We start from the raw sequence: 6,000 nt of genomic DNA on the forward strand, positions 1-6,000 counted from the left end.
GCGTGCAGTGCGCTATCATCAATGAGACAGTGACGGTCTGGGATCGGTAGGAAATCCTGCACTCGACCTACTTATCAGCCCTTATTGGACGTCCGTGACTCCCCGGGCACCCCCACCCCCCGGTTTTACGCACACACACACACACACACACACACACACACACACACACACACACACACACACACACACACACACCAGCCTTTGTGTCTCAGTGTCGGGGTTTATTGGGGCCTGTGTCCCCCCCGAGTCAGGAGGTGTGTGTGTGCGTGCATGTGTGTGTGTCTGTAATTAGCGGGTAATCTCTAATTGAGCTTGATTACAGGTCTTCGTGTAGTTCCTCGTTATGTGGTGTCTGTGTCACCAGCTCACATCCTGCCGTTATTAGGAGTGCTCCAGTCATACTGCGGCTTTAACGACTTTATTACCGGGTAGTCGCGCTGTAGGACGTGTGTGTGTGTGTGTGTGTGTGTGTGTGTGTGTGTGTGTGAGAGAGAGAGAGAGAGAGAGAGAGAGAGAGAGAGAGAGAGAGAGACGGGGGGGGGGGGGGGGGGGGGGGTTGGTCCAACCTGTAAGGTGCATACGATCCTGTAACTGCCAGATAACGGCGGCCTCATTGTCCGGATGCCTGACTCCGACCAGGGGCATCCTCCCGTTATAACCGGAGCTGTGTGTGTGTGTGTGTGTGTGTGTGTGTGTGTGCGGCAGTGTGTTTGTTAAAAGTGGGTGGGGTAACGGGGACGTTAACGGCGATGCGGTGCGCGAACGAAGGCTAGGATGGGAATGATGTCATCGGGAATCGCGAGAAGGGAAGCTGATTAGGAATGCGCGAGCCCCCACCTCCCTCTCCAGACACCTCCTCCTCTCCGGAACCATCCATGCCGAGCTTGACGCGTCCCCCCCCCCCATAGCACGCCCACACCTTCCGTTACCGATTAATCCAGATTTATCCTATGAGGAGATATGAGGAGTAGGAGGTGGAAGAAGAGGGAGGAAGCTCATTGAACCATTGAGAGAAAAGGAAGCAAGCACAAAAATAGTCTATATCTACTTTGGAATGTAAATGAACAAGTAAACATCCTGATAATAGCCTTCTAGTCTGTTACTGGTGCTAACAGTGAGTTTATAGTAATCTATTTTATCTTGCATGATGTTTTATCTCCTTTAAATGTACTTTCATTCATGGCCAATTCATGATTTGGGGCCAAAATTTGACCTACCCTGTAGCAGTTCCCACAAAGACCATTGCCAACCTAAATCGTTGCTGAATGATCATTTAAGATCTACTCTCTCCCCCTCATTAAAACAACTGAACTTTTTAAGGAATATGTAAAAAAAAAAAAAAAGCAAGTTAGAAAAGTACGGCTTTTTAAACTAGATTTTGACACAAGACGCGGCCACAAAATCAGCTAAAAATGCAGAACCCACCTTAGCTCATATTACATTTTAATGGTGCAAATTCTCTAAAAAATGTTGTAATAAATATAGGCTAATTACCAAAACCAATTGACATGCAGCGTATACCTGAGGCTTTTAAGGTCCCCTCGGGGTCGGTGGCCCCGGGGCAGTCGATTACCTTGCCTTTCCTAATTACCAGCCGCGATAGTGAGCGGCTGGTATTGTTTTCACCTTGTGTGTGTGTGTGTGTGTGGAGCAACCACAGAAGCAGCATTGGAGTACTGTGCCAGGTGTTTATATGTCTGTCTGTCTGTGGAGAGAGTTTGTGACAGTGATAGCATCATAACCATATAAGATGCAGTCACAAAACTGTACAGGTGTGTAGTTGAGACCAAAATGAAGGATTAGTTCAAAGATGGGTGTGGTTCGAGCAAGGGCGCCGGAGTTGGCGTCGCGACTGGTGTGATCCCATCTCAGAGCGGTCTCTAGTTCAGTCTTAATTCCTTTGCTTGGGCATAATATTTGTATATTGTCAACATATTGGAGTTCCTCTGTGCTGCTTGAGCTGTGATGCTTTACTGGTTTTAGCAGGGATTTTCAACACTACACACACACACACGCACACACACACACACACACACACACACACACACACACACACACACACACACACACACACACACACACACAGATTATTACTGGGTCAGTCTGTTCTTTGCCAAAGATCCTTTGCATCAAGCTGACCTAATCTGTCTCTAAGTGCACAGATGGAGACAGGTGTGACACATATAGACACATGCACACTTAAATATACACTGTGTTTGAAGTGCACAGATGGATGCAGGTGGTGCTCAAATTGGTAACACACACACACACACACACACACACACACACACACACACACACACACACACATGTCAACAGTCTAATAACTGCAAGAGTCACCTCAAGCAACCCAGGCCTTGAACGCACAAATGACCCTCGGTCACATGCATTTGCCGACAAGATCTTTCTTTAGAAGACTCTTGGCTTGAAACCAACTGACTGCGTGTGTGTGTGTCAGTCATCAGAGTGTGTTTCCTCTGATGACTGATCCCCAGTGTCGTGCCTCTGTGAGTATTTCCTGTTATTGGTCTTGTGACATCATATCCGGGCGACTATATTTTACATGGGAGACCGATTTTCCCACAGACATCTGTTGTATCTCACAGATAGCCAGTGTGTGTGTGTGTGTGTGTGTGTGTATGCGCATGCATCCATCTGCCTTCATGAGAGCGCTGACTGCCCATCTGTCTGTGTGTGGGCTCAAAACGAGTGAATCTTCACTGCCACAAACTTGTTCTCGCCAGCCTTCGCTCCTTGAAAAGTGTGTGTGTGTGTGTGTGTGTGTGTGTGTGTGTGTGTGTGTGTGTGTGTGTGTGTGTGGCGGAAAAGCGTTGTGTTCTTGAGGATCATGTTTAACTCATGGAATGAATCAGTGTTTTGTGCCTCCGATAGCTGACAAAGCCCCCCATAGAGAGACCAAGAAAGAGAGAAGGAGCAAAAAAGAGGAAAAAATAGCCCGAGCGAGGCGAATCGAGGGAGAGTGTGGAATGTGAGAGGCAATTTGACACAGGAAGCGGGTACTTCTCACTCTCCTGGAGGACAAAGTACCCTCACACACACACACACACACACACACACACACACACACACACACACACATGCAAGCTGGCAGGTACAAACCACTCGTGGTGGGGGAGAGGTATTTCAGGTGTGTGTGAAAGGATGGGTGAGGGTTATGGGGGTCGTCTTCTAGTAGATAGAGGAAATGAAAAGGATCTAAGTTCATATCCGGAGCTGCATTCAAAAGGCCAATGTGAACAGAAAGAGAGAGAATAATGATGGCCTTCAGTGAAAAAAACATCTTTCCTGCCTTTCGTCTACCCGTCTCCTCCCTAAAGGCTATTTATGTGTGTGTGTGTGTGTGTGTGTGTGTGTGTGTGTGTGTGTGTGTGTGTGTTGGACGTGTACACATGCTGCTCACTCATATCTGAAAGCAATTTCTTATCACATGGCATGGCAGATGTGCCGCATTTGACGTTTTTCTTTCTCATGGAGTGAAGAAAGTTTTCGAGCCTGATTCAGCTCGGAGGGAATGGAATTTCCCATTTACTATTAGACCGATAAGAGCGCGCGGAGACGGAGGAACCGGCCTTCACAATACCTGTTATTTCTGTGTGTCCTCCTTCTGAGCCCAAAGAACAATGGAAGCTCAGAATCTGCACTAAAAGCTCAGCCCCCGAATAGAAAACTATCAATATGAGTGATGATAAATCACAGGCCGTCATTATTGTCCCAGAGGAAGCTCAAAAGACATTGACACAGCAATCTCTTTAGGTGTCACAATATTTCTAAGGTCACACACATTTTTATCTTTCAAACGTGCTTATGAATTAATCCATGCTTTTCTAGATTACACTACACGTATTTCTTTATATCCCTGCTGCGCTGCAGCTTGTTTGCAGAAGGTTCTAAAGGGTTGACGCCTGTCTCCTCTACCAAAGACACAGTGCACAGGGAGCTCATCACTCCACTGTTGGCATCGCTCCATCGGCTACCAGTGGATCTTAAAAGTCAATATAAGATTTTGGTCAATATTAGTCAGCCACTACATGGTGATGCCATGAGTACATAGCAATGTAAAGGAAACATGTACCCCTCACTGAATGGTTTGAGGCATAAGGAGGTAGAACTCCAAAAACGTAATACCTATATGTGTACAAGAACACATCAACTTTCTTCTTTCCTTTCTCGTTAATCATCTCACGACCACGTTCAGATTTATCTTGTGATCAGTTGGAGATGCCTGACCCCAAAGTGGTTAAATATAGCTCCACTTCAACCAGCTTAAACAGCAAAATGATGCATATGCATTGTTGCTTAATGATGTAGCAGTCACAGGGGCCATTTTTCTGCAGAATTAATACGTTTACATGACACTTTATGTCCATTTAGTTGATAATACTGCAGTTCTTTTACTTAAGAACTTTAAATGCAGGTATTTTTACATTGCCGTATTGGTTTTCACACAAATACAGGATCTGAATGGATCTTAAAATACATTTGTATCTGCCGCTACCCAGGCTGAGGTGCCATATTGTTGTACTTTCTGGTCTGTGTGACTCTCTGTTCACACTGCCAGTCACAGTTTAGAAAATACCTGTTTTCTTCAATCATTTGGCTCCGCCACATTGCGCAACGCTGAACTTTCCCTGTGGAGTGTGTTCAAGTCATCCCACGAATTAGAAAGAATGCAGTTACAGCCTGAATTCATCCCACTGGAAACATTTGGCTCCTCTCATCGCGACCAGTAACACACACACACACAAGTGCCGGCACGCATTGCTCACATATATGCACCGATGCACATTAACATTAAAGTCCTGATTATCTTACACACACACACACACACACACTCACACTCGCAGTGCTAGTGAATAGTCGCGGTGCTGTGCAGCATTTTTGTTGATTCAGTGAGTCAGAGGGAGACGGAGAACGCTGGAGGTGTTTTAGGTAGGTCAAAACAGGCTAGAAACACAGCTCGTGTAGATACTAAACACACGCTAACACACACACACACACACACACACACACACACACACAGAGTCTCCCCTGCAGTAATTGGGCAGCGCTGTGCAGACATACTCACATACATATTCTCTGGGGGGGGGGGGGGGGGGGGGGGGGGGGGGGGGGGTTAGATGAATATAGAGAGAAGAGGAGGGAGGGAGGGAGAGGAGAGGAATGGAAAAAAAGGGAGGTGTACAGACCACAAGATAATGAGGAGGAGGGAAAGAGTGGAGGAAGTAAGATGGAGAGAGGTAAGGATGGAAAAAGAGTTAAGGTAATGGCAAGATGAAAATGCTAGATAGCAGAGGGAAGAGCGGGAAAGAAAGAAAGAAAAAAGGGAAACGGATCGAGCGCTGAGTGGTCGAGAGAGGATGTAAAAAAAGAGCAGAGGGAAGGAAAGGAGCAGGAGAGGAGGTTAAGATGGGGGCTATTGGGACGTGGAGAGAGAGAGAGACGGAGCTGGGTGTTGGATGATGGGGATGGACGGAGGGATGGAGGGATGTCGGGTGAGGGTGGGGGAGGGAGGCATGCACCGCTCACTCCCAGGAGACCGCTCTCTACCTGCTCTCAGCGGCCGTCACCATGACAACCAGCATGGCTGCCACTGTCACAGCTTTATCGTTATACTTCTCCCCTCTCCATCCCCTCCCTCACCTCCTTTCTCCCTTCTCTCTTTCATTCTGCATCTCCTCACCTCTTCTGCTTCTCTCATTCACAGCTTTTCATTCTCTCTTTTCTGACTATTTTTCCTTATTTTTTTCCTGCTTCTACTCCCTCCTTTCCTCCTCTCTTGTCCTTCTGTCCCACTACGTTAAATTAAAAAGTACAGACAGTAGTGTGTGTGTGTGTGTGTGTGTGTGTGTGTGTGTGTGTGTGTGTGTGTGTGTGCGTGTGCGTGCGTGTGCGTGTGTGTGGGGGCTATTACAAGACTCTAAATTAGAGAGCATAAACGCAGAAGATACCGGCTCCCAAAACCACAAAGCATTCAGAGAG

At 46.9% G+C, this 6,000-nt stretch overlaps 1 protein-coding gene across 1 annotated transcript in view; it reads left to right on the top strand.

Moving 5' to 3' along the window:
* The window catches only part of sdc3 (syndecan 3), a 35,287-nt gene that overhangs the window by 690 nt on the left and 28,597 nt on the right, over positions 1-6,000 (top strand). The gene's annotated exons all lie outside the window — the stretch shown is intronic.

The sequence above is a fragment of the Cebidichthys violaceus genome, unplaced genomic scaffold (assembly GCF_023349555.1).
Source record: "Cebidichthys violaceus isolate CVI_PGR_0920_01 unplaced genomic scaffold, fCebVio1.0.p SCAF_42, whole genome shotgun sequence".
NCBI classification, from domain to species: domain Eukaryota; kingdom Metazoa; phylum Chordata; class Actinopteri; order Perciformes; family Stichaeidae; genus Cebidichthys; species Cebidichthys violaceus.